Consider the following 24952-nt stretch of genomic DNA (forward strand, 5'->3'; position numbering starts at 1 on the left):
AACTGAGATGTTTATTAACCCTTATAACAAAATCCACATTTTTTTGGTATATCATTTTGTGTACGATATAGTTTTATTGTATATTTATTATATATTTTTTGTATCACATTTGATACATTGAGCGTTTTTGGCAAGTTTTTGTTAACAACAATGTTAATTTTAAACAAAAAAGAGTTTTGTCCATAACATGGCAAGTATTGATCATATTGATGAGATAGAGGTCGCAGAAACTCATGTCTTCTTGATTTCAAAAGGCCTAATATACAGGGAGAACCTTTTTTGGAATTAGTTTTAAATGTAGGGTTGTTTTTTTTGACTTGATAACTACTTCTTGTCCATTGTTCAGTGGTGGTTGGAAAATGTTTTATTACTGTTGGCAGTGTGGAGCAGAGCGACTCTGGTTTTCCAGAACTCTGAGCAGCAGAGGATGATGTTGTGCGGCTGAAGGTCTGCTTAAGCGTACATTAAACTCTATTAAAGACACTGATTGCTGAAGACCCAACGGCCGAATACTCATTCCTGTTCTGCTTCCTTGACATCAACTTGATATCCGTCATCCGTGTAGTTGGTATATTGTAATTTAAATTCTGTGGCTACACTTGATGTACACCAAATGGGCTCTGGGTTTGTTTGCTAACATCGGTTTATCATGCTAACAGTCTGATGACAAAATTTATATGACTGGGATCTGAGCTGACCTAGGGCAGCGATCCCCAACCTTTTTTGTGCCACGGACCAGTTTATGCCCAACAATATTTTCACAGACCGGCCTTTAAGGTGTCGCGAATAAATACAACAAAATAAAACTAGTACCGGTACCGAAAAAAGAAGATTTATTCATAACACACATGAAAAGACCCAGGAAAACCGAGTTAACAATAAAAACAATAACAATCTCTTCTGAAAAAGAACTATGAACCACAGTGAGTGTGTGTAAGATCTAATTAGTGTAGCACAGCCACAGAAACGAATGCTATTTCCTGTCTTTTATGTCTGACTGTTTGCACATTTATTTATTACAATGGAAATGGTTTAACAGTGAAGATTAAAGGATTTAGAGACTTTCCTGTGACCTTTCTATCCCCTTCAAAGTGCTCAGACACACCGACATCCTTCATGTATGAGCAGCAGATAAGCGAGTTAGTAACACAATATAATGGATTCAATGCTAATGATCAGATTTTATTTTTATGTCAGCGTTTGTGTCACTGACAACATGCTGACAACAAGCTCTGCAGGTTTATTTTGAAAGGTCAAAGTAAGCGACTATGAGTCACAAACACACACACACACACACACACACACGCACACAGATATTCCTTTGGGGCAAACCGCAGAGAGCTTTATAAACTAACAGAAGAATTTTAAAGGGAATTCTGTATCAAACTGGGAGCTGGTGACAAGACTTGAATGTTGGGGTAATATGTTCAGTAAATGTAGTAAATGTCAGAACTCTGACTGTTGCATTCTGAACAAACTGAAGTCGTCCTACTGAATGCTCAACAACAAATACAGAAAATAAAAAATCAGAGACATGTAATTACTTCATAAATATCAGCATATATTTAATTTGAAACCTGTTTTTCTTTTTGTGACGCTTTTTGTGAGTGCTTAGCTGGTCACTATAATGCATCTTTTACTGCAAGGATCTTAAAGTTAAAACAGGCTGAATTCAAGTATGTAAGTTAGTAGCAAGATCAGACATATCTGCTCTGAGGACATCGGAGAATGCAGGGCGGGCTGAGGTCTTATTGGGATTACCTCTACAAACGTTGGTCATGTTTAATATTAAACACATAATATGCCCATTTGATTTAAATGGCCATAAACTAAAAACATTAGTTTGTTTTGTTAGAATTCCTGAGCTTCACTTTTTACAGTGCAGTCTTAACTGTTACGTTTCCTCTTCATAAAGATCTGTGCAGCACATGCAACGACTAACTCATCTCACTCACTCGGTTTGATTCAACAAATTCAACAAAGAGTTTTGACCTTTGGCGCACACACACACACACACACACACACACACACACACACACACACACACACACACACACACACACACACACACACACACACACACACACACACACACACACAAACCAAGACTACACAAGTCTGTAATGATTTCACCATGTAGCAGGATATCCTACCACCATTATATAAACACTCCAAGAAGGTGCAGAGGTCTCCTCTTACTTCCCTACCCTTCCTCACCCCTCTGTATCCCACTCTCCTCATTCACTCTCTCCACATATCCCTTACCTCCTGAACCCAGACCTTTTGGGGGAGGTGGCAGCACGGCAGCAGTAGCTGTCTGGTACCTTTGTTTCTTCATTTTGGTTACACAAGGTGATGTTTTACTTTAGTCCAAATGGGTGAGGAAATTCCAACATCTCTTGACACCACTTTACTGTTTCCTTTACAGCTTCGATTGTCATGCAGTAAATAGTTTTTATAAAACTTAAACCCTGTAACGTAATGTAATAAGACCTCTACACCATCAGTGTGTTTTTTTTCCTGAACAACCTGAATAAATTGCATGATACATTTTCAAGCAATAAATTACAGAAAAAAGATACAAATTAAAAGTCACATGTACAAATTAAGATTTAATTTGTTTCAACGACTTGTCAAAAGGTTCATCAACAGCTCAGTTAAAACAATTAAAATTTTCTGGAAATTATTTTATGGTTCAGGTTTTTCAGGGTTTGGGAGTTTTCTCCCGGTCACCAAGTAGTGACTGGTGGTCACAAAAACAGTAAGATCTCAGCTTATATGATGGGATCTCTAACGAGGTTATGTTCTTGGTCACTAGAGTCTTTTTGTTTTTTGTTTTTTTATAAAACTTGATGTTCATTCAGTAATTAATAATTAAGAAATCAGTTCACAATCAGAATAAAACAGGCATTAACCTCCTAAGACCTGAACTCTTCCACTGCATGCATTTTTAATTTCTCTTTGATATTCGGGCATATTGGGACCCGATGAATGTAAAAACAAAGAATTACCAGATTTTTTTATTATTTTTTTTTACCTTATTTTTGTTTTTAAGAAAAATAAGAGCCACATATGAGGATATTTGTTTAAAATTGTTCATAGAACAGTAGCAGTATAATGTCCTTGTAAGTGGATATCAGGCCCTTGTAGAGCAAAATTTAACCCAAAATGTGATGTCCACATATGTGGATGCCAGGTCCCAGGAGGTTAAACAGATGTTAGTTAAAAACAGTTACGAGATTGGAGGTGCAGTGTTTTATATAATAAGATGAAATGTGATTTAGGAAGCCTAGCTTGCGTAGGAGCCACTGATTCTCGATTTGAGTTGGATGTTGACATGAACTGTGATTTATAAACCGTGCCGGATGAATCTAAGTTGCAGATAAAGTAAAGCTAGCGTTAGCAAGCTTGCAGTTATTTTTATAGGCATATGCTTGCACGAACTAAAAGGTGAAAATGAAACAAAATTGGTTCACATTAATAGCGATGTTGGTCTCAAAGCTACTGTAATTGTATTTATGAGGACTATTTTTAATGCTTTTTGGTTGGAGCATCTCATTGGTTGCTGTAATAGCTGTGTAACTAACGAAACTTAAATGTACATTAAAGTGAAAGGAATTCTGCCTGCAACAATATATGTGCCAAGCCATCAAATCATTATTTTCTCACCTAAACAGAATGGCAATGGCAGTTTTATTTATTAGCACATTTGCTTACATGCAAACTCAATGTGCTTTTCACAGAAGATAAAAACATTAAAACCAGTCTAGATTTAAATTACTTTAAGGCACAGTTTGCATATTCTTCGGCAAAGGGCTGAGATGTAAATTCCACACATTTGTGGGCAGTGAATGGTTCTTTCAAATTTCAGGTCTTAGTGTAGTTCTTGGTGTGTAGGATCACAGACTTGTTGCATGCTTAGATCTAACAGTGTAATGTTAGGAGATGGTTTGTATTGGCCACCAGTGTGAATAAATTACTAAGTGGTCCCATTCCTTGAAGAGAATCATCTTCCACTCTGCCAGACAGAGAGGGCCTCACACACTTCCTTTGTGTGAGTGTGTGTCCCTCTTGGCTTAACACCTAGAGGCAGAGACAGGATATTGATGTCAGTTTCATTTTTTAAAGATTGACAGTCTGTTTCTTTTCTCTTTCTTATGTGTTTGTGACAGCTGGTGTGATTTTTAGCATTTGATTCTGGAAATAACAGCGCTAACATTCTGTCTTAAAGAGTGGAAAAACTGTAAATACAAGTGCAAATAATATGTTTAATGCAGTGGTTCCCAAACTTTTTTTGCTAGGCCCCCTTTGTTTTACAAGAAAAATGTTCCCCCCCGTCCCCCGTGCACGCACGCATGCGCACAAACACATCCTCCAACCACACACACCCCTATTTTGCTCCATTGCGGTTTATTTCACACCTCAAACATTTAGTAAACAATTAAGGAAATAATTATAATAATGGAGTGGATTTATATAGCGCTTTTCAAGGCACCCAAAGCACTTTACAATGCCACTATTCATTCACTCTCGCATTCACACACTGGTGGAGGCAGCTACGGTTGTAGCCACAGCTGCCCTGGGGCAGACTGACAGAAGCGAGGCTGCCATATCGCGCCATCGGCCCCTCTGGCCAACACCAGTAGGCGGTAGGGTAAAGTGTCTTGCCCAGGGACACAACGACCAGGACAGAGAGTCCGGGGATCGAACCAGCAACCTTCTGGTTACAGAACCAACCCCCTGAGCCACGGTCAAAATACAAGAAATCTGCAATAAATTACAGGTAGTAAGAAAATAAACTACTAACTCTTTTATGCTACGTCCGCACCTATACGGGTATTTTTGAAAACGCAGCTGTTTCGTCCACATGTAAACGGCGTTTCGAATCACAGAAAACTGAGATTTTCTAAAACTCCTTTTTTGCGTTTACGTGTGGACGAGGAATACAGAGTTCGTCACGCAACATCAAAGGTATGTGCCTTTTTTCACGTCAGGCTGTGCGCCACGTTATTGTTTACATGAGATGAATAGCAGAATGGCAGATTGAGACAAAATACTGTTAATCTGACTGTCTGCAGGTTTTACACACTTACATATAAACACACACAGTTACTGTCCCTCCATTTAGAAAGGCAGAGGCGTCACGGTGTAATTATTTTACATGTAGTTGTTTTTTTCCTGTGTAATAATATTCAAAATTGCTATCAATGCATTTTTCCAAAAATGCCTCTCTGTGCAAAATGGGTTTAAAAACATAAACAACTGTGGGATCCTGTTTGTCCGTGATTTGAACCGAGGGAACAAATCGTGGCAGGATCAGCCTGATGTTATTTGTATCCCACTGTAACTTTAAATGGTAAATGGCCTGTATTTATATAGCGCTTTACATATCCAGTCATCCACCCATTCACACACACATTCACACACTGGTGACTTTACTGTATAAAGAGCAAACATCTCCAAAATGTCAGGAGTAGTTAGTCATTACAACAAGTGTTTGTGAACTAAAAATCAAGAATGTGGGATACTGTTTGTCCGTGATTTGAAGAGCCCAGCGCTGGGCTCTGCTCCCGACGAAGGGAAAACCAACCCTGCAGGGAGACCTACCTCGGCACTTGTGCAGGTGAAACCAAAGGGCAGATATGCTTCACCATGTTTTCTAGTCTTTGGCTTAGTATGAAGATGGTTTGGAAACATATTCAGCGATGCTTCATCTCCTGCTTTGCGTTTGTGTGGGCGCCCCGTGCTAGCAGTGTCTAAGCATTTTGGGTTTTTTCCCCCCCTTTTCATACCGCACCCCCCCTGCAATGGCTCTGGGGGGCGGGCCCTACACTTTGGGAAGGTCTGTGTTTAATGTAACAGTAAAATGTTCTGGTCTTCCTGGACCTGGAAAAGGCATTCGATCTGGTCCCTCACGAGCTGATTTGGCGATCGCTACAAACCCATGGTGCCCCACAAGCTTATGTGAAACGGACTCAACTGCTCTATTGCAACGTTACAAGCGTGGTCCCATGATCGCCAGCCTTCCCGATCACCGTCAGCATCCACCAGGCCTTGGCCCTCTCACCCCTATTGCTCATCTTCTGTATGGACACTGCGATGGCCGACTTGCAATCACCACACCCATGGAGCCTCCTGTATGCAGATGACGTGAGCCTATCGGAAACAGAAGACCACCCAGCCCTGCAAATTCGAACACAAGTGTGGAAAGATCGGCTCTCCGAAAACGGCATGCACCTGAACCTCAAGAAGACTGAGTACCTCGAATGCGGCCCCCAGACTGACGGCACTATCACCATCAAGGGCGAGCCACTGATGATAACGCCGTTGCAAAAACAGGCCAACGATTAGACCGGAGGCAGCAACAGGCCACGAGGAAGACCAAAAAAGCGCTGGATGGACCAAATCAAAGACGATATGAAGGCTGCGAACGTCATACCGGACGATGCTCTGGATAGGAAGAAGTGGAGGAATGTGTGCAAAATAGCAGACCCTGCATCCAGCAGGACATGAACCGCTAGGAAAGAAGAAAAAGAAGAATATAACAGTAAAATGTACAGTAGGAGGCTTGGCATTGGCAAATGCAGGGACCTCTGTATCTCCAGAACCGCTGTATCTCTTTTAGCATGTGGCATGTGCACTAATGCACAGCCATTTTGTCATGACTCCCACTCTGCTCTTTAGATCAGAAGTTGGTCATATGATGAGACAGTTGTCTAAAGAAAGACTGAGTTATATGTGTTTAAGAGTGCAACATAAAGGGACACCACAGGGATAATTGCTCTTTGACCCCTTGAAGTCGACTCTTATTATCATTGTGAAACAGAATTCATCAAGCAAAGCATTGTTCATCCACTAATAATATAAATAACATGAAGTGTGTTTAGGACAGGGGTATCAAACATAAGGTCTGGAGGCCAGATTTGGCCTGGCAAAGACTCCAATCTGGCCCACTGCATGACATTGGTAAATGTGAAGGGAACTGTATTTTCACATATTTTACACATTTTCTCACCATGGCCATTCACAATACACCAAAGTAATTAAATGATAGATTTCTGTAATTTTCTACTTTACTTCTTACAATTTAAACCCCAAACGTCATTCTGACAGCATCTGCCAGCCTCAAGGACTGCTGCACACTGGCTGTACAAGCACTGACAGCAGCCCATTCACTTATTTTCATTACTGACACTGGATTGCCCAATCAGACCAACCCCTCCACTACCTTCACTGTGCGCTCACGGAGCTTGTAGAATAAATTTAGTGTAGATCAAGTGGTGAAAAGGTGGAGCTGAAAATCTGAAAATAGATGCAGCAGAATGTGTCAAATTAACCAACATGTTAACTGCTGCACTGTGAGCAGTAGTACCAGCAACAACTAGTAACAACTAGTAACCAGGCCTCTCAGTCACAGGAGGCTGTTGCTGCTAGCACAAGCTAGCAGTGAGGAAGAAACAGGGGAAGATAAAATTCATGTGGTAAGAAAATTCAAGAGATTCAAGGATTCAGGCAAAATGAAAGGCTACTTTGTAGCTTTTAATTGTCGGAACAACTAACTAACCGAACAACAGTATCAATATGAAACATATGACTGTGACTTGATCCACTACGACTTGATCGCGATGCTACTGCTGTCGTGAAGCAACAGCATCATTAATCAGGGTGGTCTGAGGGATTGAGGTCACAGTTTTACATTTCACTCTCGTGGCCTTGTTGAAAAACAATGGATAGTTTGACAAGAAAGCAAAAATGTGTGACTGTTTAAATAAATGTTACCATTTATCTGAACTGAGAATATCTAGCCCAGAAGAACAGATGAAACCTCTTGCCGTGGCTTTGCTGTAAGCACTGCTAGTACATTTTGTCTGCTTCTCTTTATCTTCAGCATCTCCACTAACTCTCCATCTCTGAGAGCACCCAGCCATAACATGGAGACGTCCCACATGAAAAGTATGTTTTTGTGTGGTTGCTAGAGTGTGCGTGTACACACAGAATGCTTATTGCACAGACAGCCGTACCACACACACACATAAAATTACACACGTGACCCCTATTTACCTTTCAAATGTAGCAGTTTGACTTCTGAGCCTGCAGATTGACTTTATCATCACCAGAACAGGATGGCAGGTCAACAAATGCAACGGAAATCTGGGGAAAAAATAACAACAAAAACCAAAAAGATGAGGTAAGCAGGTAACTGTCTCTTATTTAATAATACTAATAATAATAAATAGATTAGGGGCTGATCCCAGCTGCTACTGTGAGGTCAAACTACAGAAACAACAGCAACCCCTACCTGCTATGTTCTTTGATCCAGCATCCTGTGAAAGAACAGCAGACTGCCACATACGTAACCTGAAGATTTTTTTAAATATATAATTTAGTTGTGCATGTAAGAAACTATCTTGTTGTACATGAACTCCCTTATATTAGCATTCATCTATAATACCTAGTTTTATTTTAACCACTTTGGTGGCTTGGATAAAATCCTTTTTACAAAAAGTTACAGTTAGTGAAATTAAACGACCACCACAAAACAGCACTGAAGTATTAATTGTACAGGAAATGATTTTGGTTTTTTTGGGGTTTTTTGTTGTCTTGTTTAAGTTTGTTATAGGTAATCAGGTTTACATGGATGCCCTTCTTGACTATCTGACTACCTGAATATCAAAGTCTATAAGTAAACCTTATTACCGGGTCCTTAGTCTGACCTTTCCACATTTCTGAACATTGAGAAACTATTAATAAAAATTAAATGAAAAATTACATTGCCAGTTTGGACAAGGTGATTCACTGAAGTGTTTTGCTATGATATGAAAATAAGAATTTTGCAGTTAGTTGTGGAAGAGTAGACTAGATTCATTTAGTTTGTGTGAGTTTTCTGGCCCACCAGACAATCCGGACTGTGTCACTGCCCAACCAGAACCTACTGGCCTATTGTTTGTATACCACCCAGCCAACGGACCGGACGTTTACCTCCATTACCTCGAGATGTTTACCTCCACAGTCGGACCAGAATAACCTGTCACTCAGCGCTTACTATTCACCCGTTTCCTCCAATAGCGTGACTCTGTCCTAAGAGGGGGGGGGGGACTGGATTAAAACAGGATAGAACGAGGAAAACAAGATGTGACAGAGAGGAGGGTTTCACAAAGGACAGGAAACACAAAGACATGTCAGAGAGAGCAGGATGGAGAGATGGAAGGATAGATAGAAAGAGGATGGCTGAGAGGGAAATAAGGGAGAAATGGTGAATGTGGGCTTAAGGAGGGAAATGTATGAGACAGAGGTAGAATATAAGAGAGGAGGAGGAAGGAAACTGGAAGGACAGATCAAGAAAAAAGAGGAAGAAGGTCCAGATGGTTTAATGAAGAAAGAAATAAAGAAAGGATAAAGGCAGCCAAAAATATTTTCCTACAGCTTTGAAGTCCACTTTTAGTTCCAAAGCGGTTTGTTGTGATTATGATATGATTCGATAAACAGCGGTGGCTTGCGGTGCGTGCCCCGGCAGATAAAGCGATGAAAGTTTTCTAAAACAGAAGTGACTCAGAGGTTATGGTTTTTAGCAGCGTTAGTCAGCAGACTGACAGACGCTGCTTTGATCAGCATCCAGGTCTGATGAAAAACGTCAGAATATTACACCCTTAAAAAACAGCTGGAAGTAAACAAATGTGTCATTATCTGAATATTTCTTTAGAAGAATTAAAAAGAAAATAATAATTTAAAGATTTGACTTTTGACTTTAGGATTTTGTAGGTGTATGTTTCATAGTAAGTATAAAAGTCAAGCAGGTTCACTGTAAGAAAAGAGAATTTATTTAAAATATAACCAACAAAAGACAAACGAAAAACATTGTCTCAATGATCTTTTGTGACTGATACCCTGCTAGTGTCTTAGTAAGGTGCGTCTGTGTTCTTTCTCTTTGATTCTTACTGATTTTTCTCATTGTTGATAATAGTGATGGATGTAACTGATTTTGGGGGTTTCTTTCATCATCTTTACGACTGAAGTACAATTGGGTTGTAAGGATAAATAAACAATTATTTCTGCATGATCTGGTCTCACTATAAATTTGAAAACATGGGAGATCACTGTCCAAGACAATGTTCCAAAAATCAGACATTCGGTGAGCCCGAGTGCTCTACCGATGGGGGCGACTATCATCCCAGGAGAGAACAGTTCCATAAAGATAGGAATGCTTCATCACAGAGGTCACTGAGACCTGACAGCAAAACACCCTGCACAGTGTTCTTTTCCTTTATTCTGTCACACTGCAGAACCATCTGATCTGCAACACTGGAGTGGCCCCCAGAGTGGCCACAAATATCAAAAAAATAAAACACTTAAAATGAACTTATTACACCAATTTTCATCTCTATATTTTTTATTCTCGGACTCTACTACAGTAGTTGTGCGTGATGCCTTCTTTTTTCTTATACTGTGCTTTGGTGCAGGTGTTCGGTTCATTCTCTTTAGCTCCTATTCCTGTATGATTATTTCATTTCACAAACTTTCTCCTCGTGGCTGGCCCTCACAAACAGAAGGTGTGGACAGTGTTGGAATTTTATTGGAATTCCACATGAAGGACCAAAACAAAGTGGTGCACACGTGAGAAGTGGAACGAAAATCATACATGATTCCAAACATTTTTTACAAATAAATAACTACAAAGTGGGGTGTGCGTAATTATTCAGCCCCCTGAGTCAATACTTTGTAGAAGCACCTTTTGCTGCAATTCCAGCTGCCAGTCTTTTAGGGTCTGTCTCTACCAGCTTTGCACAGCTAGAGACTGAAATCTTTGGTCATTCTTCTTTGCTAAACAGCTCCAGCTTAGTCAGATTAGATGGACAGCGTTTGTGAACAGCAGTTTTCAGATCTTGACACAGATTCTCGATTGGATTTAGATCTGTCTTTGACTGGGCCATTCTAACACATGGATATGTTTTGTTTTAAACCGTTCCATTGTTGCCCTGGCTTTATGTTTAGGGTCGTTGTCCTGCTGGAAGGTGAACCTCCGCCCAAGTCTCAAGTCTTTTGCAGACTCCAAGAGGTTTTCTTCCAAGATTGCCCTGTATTTGGCTCCATCCATCTTCCCATCAACTCTGACCAGCTTCCCTGTCCCTGCTGAAGAGAAGCACCCCCAGAGCATGATGCTGCCACCACCATATTTGACAGTGGGGATGGTGTGTTCAGAGTCATGTGCAGTGTTAATTTTCCGCCACAGGGTGGGCCATTTATATGGATACACCGTAATAACATGGGAATGGTTGGTGATATTAAAGTCCTGTTTGTGGCACATTATTATATGTGAGGGGGCAAACTCCTCAAGATGGGTGGTGACCATGGTGACCATTTAGAAGTCGGCCATCTTGGATACAACTTTTGTTTTTTCAATAGGAAGAGGGCCATGTGACACAAACTTATTGGTAATGTCACAAGAAAAACAATGGTGTGCTTTGTTTCAACGTAACTTTATTCTTTCATGAGTTATTTACAAGTTTCTCTTTGTTCACAGCCATTGACATGTCGAAGAGGTTAACACGTGAGGTGTGGATTGAAATTGTGTTGATATCTGGTGAACGCAGTAACCGGGTCACTGCAGCAGATTTCAATGCAAGACACCCTACGAGACCACCCATCTCCCATGCTACAGTTAGCAAACTGCTTGCTAAGTTTCGTGAAACTGGTTCACTGTTGGATTTGCCAAAATGTGGACGCAAGAAAACTGTCACTAATAAAGAAACATCAGTGGCTGTCCTAGCTTCATTCAGCAAGAGCCCACAGCGCAGCACTCGCTGCATGTCACTGGAGAGTGGCATTAGTCGAACATCCCTTCGGTGGATATTAGCTACTCACAAATGGCATCCTTACAAACTCCAGCTACTGCAGCATCTCAATGAGGATGACCCAGATCGGCGCACAGAATTTGCAGAATTGGCAAAATAAAAATTAGAACAGGACCCTCAGATCACGCAGAAGATTTTGTTCAGTGATGAGGCAAACGTTTATGTGAATGGTAAAGTTAACAAACAAAACCACCGCTATTGGTCTGACACTAACCCACATTGGATGGATCCCTCCAAGACTGTTGGAACAACAAAAGTGATGGTTTGGTGTGGTATATGGGGTACAACGATAGTGGGTCCATTCGTCATCAATGGAAACCTCAAGGCCACTGGATATTTGAAATTGCTACATGATGATGTGTTTCCCTCTTTATGCACTGAAGCCGGCACGTTCCCTGAGTTTTTCCAGCAAGATGGTGCACCACCACATTATGGTGCCAGGTCCAAGCATTCCTAGATGAACAGTTTCCTGGAAAGTGGATTTGTCGTCATGGGCCAGTTGAATGGCCCCCAAGGTCTCCCGATCTGACCCCTAAGAATTTTAACTTTGGGGTCATCTGAAGGCAATTGTCTATGGTGTGAAGATACGAGATGTGCAGCACCTGAAACTACGGATACTGGATGCCTGTGCTGGCATTTCTCCTGCGGTGTTGCTATCAGTGTGTGAAGAGTGGGGGAAGAGGGTTGCATTGACAATCCAACACAATGGGCAGCACACTGAACACATTTTATAAGTGGTCAGAAACTTGTAAATAACTCATGAAAGAATAAAGTTACGTTGAAACCAGGCACACCATTGTTTTTCTTGTGACATTACCAATAAGTTTGATGTGTCACATGGCGCTCTTCCTATTGAAAAAACAAAAGTTGTATCCAAGATGGCCGACTTCTAAATGGCCACCATGGTCACCACCCATCTTGAGGATTTTGTCCCCTCACATATACTAATGTGCCACAAACAGGACTTTAATATCACCAACCATTCCCATTTTATTACGGTGTATCCATATAAATGGCCCATACTGGCCCACCCAGTATATACTGTGCAGACATGAGCGAGACAGATAAATATGAAGGCATGCCGGCTCGGACGTCGCCCGGATCAACAAGGTCCGCGTCAGGTGTTGAGGAACCAGGGCACCCTGACGAAAAGTGGGCTACTGGAACAAGAAGGCATCGGTGGGCAAGAGACGAAAACAGGGCGTTGTTGGAATGCTACTATGCAAGTAACCCCGGCGGAAGGGGCTACATGAATAGGATGAGGGACCTATGGATTCTTCGATACCCAACATCCACAATGACGGCGAAACAACTAGTAGCTCAGTGTTCCAACATTCGAAAGAAGGGACTGCTCTCACAGCTAGAGATTGACGAGGTACAACACAAATGCTACGGCAAGGAGGAGTCAGGACACCAGGTCAGGGGGGAGATATCATCACCCCCACCCGAGATTGGGTACATAGCCCCAAGTGCGATAGGAGAAGGATCGTTGAGTGCGAGAGGAACTGACCTGAAAAATAGGATCATGGCCAAGCTTGAAACCTGGATCCCGCGTAGCCGGTTACCAAGATTACGTGAAGTTCCCTCAGAAGGTCTGCTAGATGATGTTAATGCAGCACTACGGGCAATACCTACAACCACGATTACCGACACTAACAAGCTGATCTACAATACGGCAACAGTGATCAGTGAGATGCTTGGCTACAAGTTGAACAGCGACAAGGGGCAGTACCCTCCATGGAGAAGGAGGCTAGAGGGCAAGATCAAAGTAGCACGGAGGGAGGTTAGCCAACTAACGGAGTTGCAGAAAGGTGCGACAAATAAGGTGCCTAAGAAATACAGCAAGCTGTCCATACCTGAGGCCTTGGAAACTGCCAAGCAAAGACTCACAGCCTTGGCCAGCCGCTTGAGGAGGTACACCAGAGAGATAGAAGGCAGGAGAATAAACCAGCTGTTCTCCACAGAACCAGCAAAGGTGTACTCTCAGTGGCAAGGGAACAATAAGAGAACAGCACCACCAAGGCTGGAGACGGAGCAATACTGGAAGAGCATATGGGAGAAGGATGCAACCCATAACGGCAATGCTCAGTGGCTAGAGGATCTGAGGGCAGACCACAGCGACCTCCCTGAACAGGGTCCAGTAACCATCACAGTGGCAGATATCCAAGAAAGGGTCTCCAGTATGAAGAGTTGGACAGCACCAGGGCCCGACATGGTTCACGCCTACTGGCTGAAGAAGCTGACTGCACTCCACGAGCGTCTGGCAGCACAAATGAACCAGCTGCTAGTTAACGAGAGATACCCGGAATGGCTAACTGAAGGCTGAAGGTCCTGATCCCCAAGGACCCCAAGAAGGGACCGGTCCCCTCCAACTACCGACCAATAACCTGCCTCAGTACTACATGGAAGCTCCTGTCAGGCATCATATCGGCTAAGATGAACAGGCACATGGGTCAATACATGAGCGGGACACAGAAAGGAATTGGCAAGAATACCAGAGGCGCAAAACACCAGCTACTGGTAGACAGAACAATCAGCCGAGACTGCAAGACCAGACTGACCAACCTGTGCACTGCCTGGATTGATTACAAGAAGGCCTATGACTCAATGCCCCACAGCTGGATACTGGAATGCCTAGAATTGTACAAGATCAATGGGACCCTAAGAGCCTTCATCAGGAACTCAATGGGGATGTGGCGTACAACACTAGAGGCCAACTCCAAGCCCATAGCACAAGTCACCATCAAGTGCGGGATCTACCAAGGAGATGCTCTGTCCCCACTGCTGTTCTGCATAGGCCTGAACCCCCTCAGTGAGATCATTAACAAGACTGGCTACGGATACCGACTACAGAACGGAGCAGTTGTCAGCCACCTCCTGTACATGGATGACATCAAGCTGTATGCCAAGAGTGAACGAGACATCGATTCACTGATCCACACTACCAGGCTATACAGCAATGACATTGGAATGTCGTTCGGACTGGAGAAGTGTAGTCGGATGGTAACAAAGAGAGGGAAGGTAGTCAGAACTGAGGGGATTGAACTACCAGAAGGCAACATTGCAGACATAGAGGACAGTTACAAGTACTTGGGGATCCCACAGGCGAATGGGAACCATGAAGAGGCCGCTAGAAAGGCTGCAACCACCAAGTACCTGCAGAGGGTCAGGCAAGTCCTGAGGAGTCAGCTGAATGGTAAGAACAAGATCCGGGCCATCAACACGTACGCCCTGCCCGTGATCAGGTACCCTGCTGGGGTAATAGGCTGGCCAAAGGAGGAGATAGAAGCCACTGACATAAAGACAAGAAAGCTCCTTACCATGCATGGAGGGTTTCACCCCAAATCCAGCACCCTGAGGCTGTACGCTAAGCGGAAGGAATGGGGCCGGGGACTGGTGAGTGTCAGCACCACAGTCCAGGATGAGACAACAAACATCCAAGAATACATTAGGAAGATGGCCCCAACTGACCGAGTGCTCAGTGAATACCTCAGGCAGCAGAAACCCAAGAAAGAGGAGGGAGACGAGGAACCATCATGGAAGGACAGGCCCCTGCACGGTATGTACCACCGGCAGATAGAGGAGGTGGCTGATATCCAGAAATCCTACCAGTGGCTGGACAAAGCTGGACTGAAAGACAGCACAGAGGCACTAATCATGGCAGCACAAGAACAAGCTCTGAGCACAAGATCCATAGAGGCTGGGGTCTATCACACCAGGCAAGACCCCAGGTGCAGGCTGTGTAAAGATGCCCCAGAGACAATCCAGCACATAACAGCAGGGTGCAAGATGCTAGCAGGCAAGGCATACATGGAACGCCATAACCAAGTGGCCGGCATAGTGTACAGGAACATCTGTGCCGAGTATAACCTGGAAGTCCCGAGGTCAAAATGGGAGATGCCCCCAAGGGTGGTGGAGAATGACCGAGCTAAGATCCTGTGGGACTTCCAGATACAGACGGACAAAATGGTGGTGGCTAACCAACCGGACATAGTGGTGGTAGACAAACAGAAGAAGACGGCCGTAGTGATCGATGTAGCGGTTCCGAATGACAGCAATATCAGGAAGAAGGAACACGAGAAGCTGGAGAAATACCAAGGGCTCAGAGAAGAGCTCGAGAGGATGTGGAGGGTGAAGGTAACGGTGGTCCCCGTGGTAATCGGAGCACTAGGTGCGGTGACTCCCAAGCTAGGCGAGTGGCTCCAGCAGATCCCAGGAACAACATCGGAGATCTCTGTCCAGAAGAGCGCAGTCCTGGGAACAGCTAAGATACTGCGCAGGACCCTCAAGCTCCCAGGCCTCTGGTAGAGGACCCGAGCTTGAAGGATAAACCGCCCGCAGGGGCGTGCTGGGTGTTTTTTTTTTATATATTTATATATATATACACATCAGAAACTCAATGGGGATGTGGCGTACAACACTAGAGGCCAACTCCAAGCCCATAGCACAAGTCACCATCAAGTGCGGGATCTACCAAGGAGATGCTCTGTCCCCACTGCTGTTCTGCATAGGCCTGAACCCCCTCAGTGAGATCATTAACAATACTGGCTACGGATACTGGCTACGGATACCGACTACGGAACGGAGCAGTTGTCAGCCACCTCCTGTACATGGATGACATCAAGCTGTATGCCAAGAGTGAACGAGACATCGATTCACTGATCCACACTACCAGGCTATACAGCAATGACATTGGAATGTCGTTCGGACTGGAGAAGTGTAGTCGGATGGTAACAAAGAGAGGGAAGGTAGTCAGAACTGAGGGGAATGAACTACCAGAAGGCAACATTGCAGACGTAGAGGACAGTTACAAGTACTTGGGGATCCAGCAGGCGAATGGGAACCATGAAGAGGCCGCTAAAAAAGCTGCAACCACCAAGTACCTGCAGAGGGTCAGGCAAGTCCTGAGGAGTCAGCCGAATGGTAAGAACAAGATCCGGGCCATCAACACCTACGCCCTACCCGTGATCAGGTACCCTCCTGGGGTAATAGGCTGGCCAAAGGAGGAGATAGAAGCCACTGACATAAAGACAAGAAAGCTCCTTGCCATGCATGGAGGGTTTCACCCCAAGTCCAGCACCCTGAGGCTGTACGCTAAGCGGAAGGAAGGGGGCCGGGGACTGGTGAGTGTCAGCACCACAGTCCAGGATGAGACAACGAACATCCAAGAATACATTGGGAAGATGGCCCCAACTGACCGAGTGCTCAGTGAATACCTCAGGCAGCAGAAACCCAAGAAAGAGGAGGGAAACGAGGAACCATCATGGAAGGACAGGCCCCTGCACGGTATGTACCACCGGCAGATAGAGGAGGTGGCTGATATCTAGAAATCCTACCAGTGGCTGGACAAAGCTGGACTGAAAGACAGCACAGAGGCACTAATCATGGCAGCACAAGAACAAGCTCTGAGTACAAGATCCATAGAGGCTGGGGTCTATCACACCAGGCAAGACCCCAGGTGCAGGCTGTGTAAAGATGCCCCAGAGACAATCCAGCACATAACAGCAGGGTGCAAGATGCTAGCAGGCAAGGAATACATGGAACGCCATAACCAAGTGGCCGGCATAGTGTACAGGAACATCTGTGCCGAGTATAACCTGGAAGTCCCAAGGTCAAAATGGGAGATGCCCCCAAGGGTGGTGGAGAATGACCGAGCTAAGATCCTGTGGGACTTCCAGATACAGACGGACAAAATGGTGGTGGCTAACCAACCGGACATAGTGGTGGTAGACAAACAGAAGAAGACGGCCGTAGTGATCGATGTAGCGGTTCCGAATGACAGCAATATCAGGAAGAAGGAACACGAGAAGCTGGAGAAATACCAAGGGCTCAGAGAAGAGCTCGAGAGGATGTGGAGGGTGAAGGTAACGGTGGTCCCCGTGGTAATCGGAGCACTAGGTGCGGTGACTCCCAAGCTAGGCGAGTGGCTCCAGCAGATCCCGGGAATAACATCGGAGATCTCTGTCCAGAAGAGCGCAGTCCTGGGAACAGCTAAGATACTGCGCAGGACCCTCAAGCTCCCAGGCCTCTGGTAGAGGACCCGAGCTTGAAGGATAAACCGCCCGCAGGGGCGTGCTGGGTGTTTTTTTTTTTTTATATATATATGTATATACCATTTCGTTTTGCATTGGAGCCTTTGCAGATGTATTAAATAAAGTGTGAGTGATAATAAGAAGTGCCTGTTTTAGATCCTCCAACATAGCTTGATAGGAATCCAACATTCTGTCCAACATACGCACACACAGCAGGGTGTTTTACTTCACAGCAACATATCTGTGTGTGCCAGTGGAGGGATACAGAAATGGGATGAAAATGTTCTGTCAGCACCAGCAATAGGCTTTCAGTGAGTTTGGAGTTTGTTTGTTCGCTGTGTCAGCCAATCAGCTGACAGACAGAGCTTTGAAGCTGAGGTTTCAGCTCTCAGCATCAGAGTGAGGCCTCAAGACAGACTTGGAAAGAGAGCTGAGAAAACTTGTGCTGCTTTGCGTTTTACTTGAAGTAAAGACTGTTTTGTCTAATATTGGCTTGAAAAGGACACCCTGTGACCACAGGTACACTGTAAACTCAACAAATACAGCAAGATTCTGGTTTTAGTTCAAGGTAACAGCAATAACTTTTAAAGTGGGTAAACTGTGGAACAAAACGGTGACAGGAGTAGTACAGTGTTAAAATGTACTGTAATAATATTAATCATATGAATTATTATCATTAATATTATTATTATTATTATAGTAAGATATGCAAATGAGATTTCAATATTATTAATATGCTAACCACGCATGAAAATCTTTTTTATTCAGAGGTGTACAAGTAGAAAATAATAGTCACTATGCAATAGCAATGTGAATAAATGTACTGTTATACTGGTCAGGATCTGTAATAAAAATCTGAAAAATAATGGATAAAGTGTGGTGTTTAAACTTTAAGGACCTATATGAACCCTTTAGCTCAATAAAATGCATCCAGATGTTTGCACTAGTTTGCCATTTAGTCCTTGAACTTATCAGTAAATGCGGTGCATATCTTGCTGTCGCCACACACCATGCATGTTCACGGTGCTGCATGCAGAAATGTTCAGCATATGCAGGTGATGATGGTAGTGCAGGCTACCATCATCAGGTAAAAAGCAGGGAACAGCAGACAGAGACACAGTGGCACAGAAATAGTAAAAGAAAGGAAGGGGGAAGACAGACCACAGGAGAAGACAAGGATACAAAACGCAGTGGAGCAGGAAGGAGAAAAAAAACTATTAACCATGAAGGACCTTTAAACACCTTAATAAATAATATAGACTGTTGGAATTACTAAACAAACAAACAAACCCTTTGTCAAATATAAGAAGCAGTTTGCACCCAAAAGGCTCACAAACACAGCAAACATTTTAGTAAATCTTTTACTGGAAATCTAACATCACAGTAAGAGCCGAACACTGAAACTCCAGCTTCACAAAACAGATGGTTGATGGCCAGAGTGAGCTGTGAGGTTATTTTAGAAAAAGCACAACTGGTAGCTTATTTTGTGCAGTACAAAACTCATTGTATTACAGTCCAGTGACATGCATCTGAGGTTAACAGGTGATTCTAAATGGTTGTCTGTCTCTGCGTGTCACAGACTGACACACTGTGTACCCTGCCTCACAACTGCTGGGTGACACTCCAGTCTTCATTCCTAAAAACAACAGACAACTTTTTACAGTTGTCTGTTGTCTGAAACTTTTTACATATTTTTTATGTGTTTTTTAATACAAAACATTTATTTAATGCCTATATATAATCCATCAAAAATATGATGATGGACATGCTTCAGTTTAACCTTACACTTCATAAAGATGTAGACTGCTGTGTCTAAAGTGGCAAAAAATAAAATAAAATAAAATAAAATAAAAATAAAAATGCAGCTCTATCATATAAAAAGACTTTGGGGCAAAAATACTTTTTTTTTTTTTTTTTACACACACAAAGCCTGGTAAAACTTTACTAATGCAGTAGTGTAGTAATGCAGAACTTCTTTCAGTTCTTAACCTTTTAACCAAATGCATAAATAAATCTGGGGGATCAGGAGGAGACAGTTCAGCTAGAAATTTTATATTTTCTTCCATTTGTTCTTTATTCTGATCTGTGCTTTTTAATTAAATATTGGATAATTTTTCTTCTTCTGACTTCAGAGAAAGGCATTGAAACGTGCTGTTTACATTGCAGACATCTGACAAATGACAGTGGAAAACCAACCACAGATGTGATGTTTGTCATTGAGCAACACCCCAAAATATTCATACCTGCTGGTTTAATCTTCAGGAATAACAAGAATTTTATAGGGTTATTTAAAATCTGACGAAGCAGGTAGTACTCATAGTGTAGTGGTTTAAACTCAACAAGCATAAAATCCCTGGTTTGCTTCCAGAAGGAGATACAAATCTCTAACCCTAACCCCATTAGGAAGTGTCAAAATCTGCCAAATAAATTTGCTGAGTTAGCCACCACAGTGATCCCAACACAGTGAATAAGGGAGCAGCCAAAAGAAACTTTAAAAAGCACAGTAACTATTTGCTGCTGCAGAAAATGCAGTGATGAGGGTAGTGCTCTAAAGTAAAGCGAATCAACGAGTATGTGAAAATTCTTCTTAAGTACATTTTGAATAACAAGCTAACGTTACTTTGTTTCTGCTATTCGTTTTTGCTTTTGGCCAGAACCATGTTTACCACTATGTAGCATCCTGTTATCTATACAGCAGTCAAAATAAGTTTAAAAAGACAGCACAGTCACAAAATTGCAAGTAAGACAACACAACTTTTGTGAATCACTCCTGTTAGCGCTATTTGGGGATTGCTCTCACTTGCCATTTTGCCCTGTTTAGGAAATCTGGCCCATTGTGCGGATGGCAGCATGTATTTACCTTTCAGCGCTGATGATAAAATATTACACATTATTTTCAGCCTATAGTACCACTTATCCTTCTGGCCTTTTGTTGTCCCTGTCCCAACTTTTGAGATATGTTGCTGCCATCAAATTCAAAATTTGTAATAACATGTTTCAGTTTAAACACTTCTATGTAGTATTGTATATAAAATATGGTTTTATGAAATTTGCAAGTCATTGCATTGTTTTTTTTTTTAACATTTTACACACTGCCCATTTTCACAGGTTGTCGGTGTGTCGTTACAGAGGGATACTATAAAAACAAAGAATTCAGGTCTTTTTAACCTCCCCAGATGCATTACAGCATTCTCCATTTCAATATGTGAGTGCCGACATCAAAGAGACTGTTGTTCGTTTCCACTGCAATACAGCCACTGAAAATCAGAGGCGACGACTGACTGCACTAATCTCAGTAGAGCACTAGCACGTTAGCTAGCCTCTGAGGAGAGCACACTGTTTCCTTTGGAGCAGAATGGGGAGCTTTGAAAACTCCACAGGCTGAAACAGAGGTTCAGTGAGCTTGATGTGAATGACGGGTAAGCAAAACATCTCAGCTAAACTGAAGCCAAGAGAACACATGCAGACTCACGCTTGTAACACAGCAGGAGACAAAGTTAACCTCTTAATTCAGTCCGTTGCATTGTTTTCATCTCCTTTTTGCCACCTGAGAACTTTAGACTGGTAATTATCAATTTTATCAACATCTCTGTACAGTGTTCAGCACAACATCACTCCCTTTCAGCTAAAGATAGTGTACTGAACTGGAATACAGCAGCATAATGAATTGTATGCATCCATCCTCTTCCACTTATCCAGTTCTCATTTGCAGAGTGTGGGGGGCTAGAGCCTATCCCAGCTGACATAGGCTGAAAGGCGGGGTACCCCCTGGACAGGTTGCCACAGAGATTTATAAAATTTTTATCTTGTTAATTTTAATAACAAACAAAACTATAGAAAGACTTGATGAGAATAAGAAATTCTTCCATTGTTACATTAGTCTTTAAAATATTTTCGGTCTCACAATTGAGAACAAGATGCAACACAAACCTTACAACCACATCAATATTCAGGCCAGTCTTCTTCCTCCCTAGCAGTTCATATCCTGCGATGCAGGGTCCGCTGTTTTGCATGCCTTCCTCCACTTCTTCCTATCCAGGGCATCTTCTGGTGTAACATTCGCAGCCTTCATATCATCTTTGATTCGGTCCATCCAGCACTTTTTTGGTCTTCCTCATGGCCTGTTGCCACCCAGATCTAATTGCTGGGCTGTCTTTGCGATGGAGTTCTTATCACTACGGGTAACATGGCCGTACCATCGGAGCCTCGCCTCCCGCATCTTGTCTGTGATCGGTGTCACTCCCCATCGTTTCCTGACATCTTCGTTCCTTGCTCAGTCTAGTCGTGTGAGACCCAGAGGCCACCTCAGCATCTTCATCTCCATGGTGTGCAGGGCTTGTTCGTGCTTGGTCGTCGCTGGCCAGCACTCTGACCCGTAGAGTGCCACTGGGCGCACAATCGACTTATAAACTTTTGCCTTAAGATAGATTGGCATTCTCTTGTCACATAAGACTCCACTGACCTGACGCCACTTCATCCACGCTACGTTGACTCGGAGTCTGGCGTCTGGTCGAGTTTCGTAGTGATGGTACTGTTGGTCTGGGGGCCCAATTCAAGGTACTCAGTCTTCTTGATGTTCAGGCACATGCCGTTTTTGGAGAGCCGATCTTTCCACGCTTCTGTTTGGGTTTGCAGGGCTATCAACATTCAGACCAGTACTCCCTAGAATGTACTTAGAGCCCTTGCACATGCAATCTGTATACAGAAAAACACCTGCATCGTGGTTGGCTCAGTCAGATATACTCGCGATCCTTACAACATGATCACATACACTACCACCCAAATGTTTTGGGACCTTTTTTTCCTCTTATCACTAAAGTGATAAAAAATGAGTGTTAGAATTGTCAATTCAATTTTATTTATACAGCGCCAAATCACAACAGCAGTCACCTCAAGGTGCTTTATATTGTAAGGTAGACCCTACAATAATATATACAGAGAAAAAGCCAACAATCATATGACCCCCTATGAGCAGCACTTTGGCGACAGTGGGAAGGAAAAACTCCTTTTAACAGGAAGAAATCTCCGGCAGAACCAGGTTCAGGGAGGGGCGGGCCAATCCTAAATCCCCTTAATGATTAATTTGTCTGTGTACGTCCCTTTTGAGCATCGATTAATTGTGTTCTGTTACCAAATTTGTCCTGATAAAGGACTGAAGGATCATTAGAAAATATTTTTCTGCCTTAGTGTCTGCCTTAGTGTCTTGAGAATTAGTTTAAAGGCAAAAGAAAAAAGAAAAGATGAACTTGTCCTAAACTCATGTGAATATTCTTGTACATTGCAGCTCTTCCTTGTGGGAAATTGCAAAACCAAAAAATTAACAACAAACAGACCAATAAACAAACAGACACACAGGACAAGTAGCTCAGGCTTTTAGAGAAACAGATGCCTTGTAGCTCCTCCACAGGCGGCTGCGGTATCCATACCATCAGACTGTGCTAGTCTTTGAAGTGAAGTGATGCAAGAAAGCAGCTCATCATGCTTGTGTCAATGTTACTTTACTTTACCCATGTCTAAGTTCTAATGCATTTCCTACAATGTTCTCCTTACACAATTTAACTTTTTACAGATACTGTAATTTAAACCTCCAATCTCATACATTTCCATTTTTGAAAGGGAATACATGAAGGAGGAAGAAAATAGCAAAATGATGAACGAGAGGAGGGGCATTCATTCATTCACACATTTATGCACACGGGTGTATTTGATCCTCTGAAATACAAGAAATACAACAAGGACCTAGCTCAGGACCGCAGTGAGACTCTCTTTACTGTATCAGTTAATGACAATCCCAATAAAATGAAACTTAATGAAATGCCTCTAGACCAGAAATGGCTCCCCGAGGCCCAGGAATCATCATCATTTCTCTGCATGATGTCATTTCCCTCTGTCAGAATACACCTCTACCCAGCCCCAAGCTGTGTCGCCCGGCAGAATACAACTCATCTGTCACTAGATAATGAGGCCCAGATGTGGTACTCCTCTGGTTACCCCGGCTGCTACCAACTTATCCTTGTCAGAGCAATACAGTACCCAGAATCGTGCTGTTTATTGTACTTGTCCCAGTGTCCTGGAGATTTTTTGGAGCTGAAATAAAATAAGAGAAGGTAATGATGTAGAGATGGACGAACATTATTTGCTTATAGACTATACGGCTGGCTGTCACTTACATTAGCTGGCAGTAGGGCTGGGCCATATCATACCGTTCACGGTAATAATGTTGGGCAACGATAGAAAAATGAAATATTGTGATAGAATATGGGTAAAACGCACATGCGCAGTGCCTTTGTTTTCATACGCACACAGCGGAAAAAGCATGGCGGCGAAAGCAGATCGTTGAATGAAGCGGATGGACCAGAATCGTTTGTAAAAATGCTGCAACTTCAGTGGTGTGGAACTGGTGTAGCTTTCATCCGTCAGTTACACAACAAAGCACTATTTTTGGTAGCGCATGCTAGCGGGCCGTCGTTATTACCGTGTTTTTTGGAAAATACGGCACACTTAAAATCAATCCTTTGATTTTTCTGAAAATCGACAGTGCCCCTTATAATCCAATGGGCCTTATGTATGAACTCTGGTTGTGCTTACTGACCTCGAAACGATTTTATGTACACGGCGCTCAAAAATCTGTCAAATGTTTTAGTAAGACTTTGCTAAGCTACGAACCCGCACCGCTTGATGGATTGTCGGAGCATTACAGCTATCGTAGGCAGCCTCGCGGAGTGATACAAACTGTGCCTCAACATAATAGTGCCGTATTGTGTGTGTATAAGCTCTTTTTAAGTTTTGTGGATATTATACATGGTTATGCTGAGGATATGTCGGCCAGTTTCCACTGGAAATGCCTTTTGGTTAAACTGTCAGCGAGGAATTTGCATTTGCACTGTTAAATTTTTATATAACTTTAATGCACATAAAAAACAGCTGCTTGTTTAAGTGAAAATACATTGATGGGTTTTTTTGCACTAATAAAGTTGTGGAGTTGTAAAGTATTTTGTCTAGTGTCAATTATATCGTCACTTATATCGTTATCGCAAATTTTCAAATGTATATCGTGATAAATATTTTTGG

At 42.8% G+C, this 24952-nt stretch overlaps 1 pseudogene; it reads right to left on the reverse strand.

The window, feature by feature from the left end:
- Positions 1 to 21851: 21851 nt before the first annotated feature.
- LOC113009887 (uncharacterized) lies at positions 21852 to 22528 on the reverse strand (annotated as a pseudogene).
- Positions 22529 to 24952: the final 2424 nt, after the last annotated feature.

This window comes from Astatotilapia calliptera, chromosome 18 (assembly GCF_900246225.1).
Source record: "Astatotilapia calliptera chromosome 18, fAstCal1.2, whole genome shotgun sequence".
NCBI lineage: Eukaryota > Metazoa > Chordata > Actinopteri > Cichliformes > Cichlidae > Astatotilapia > Astatotilapia calliptera.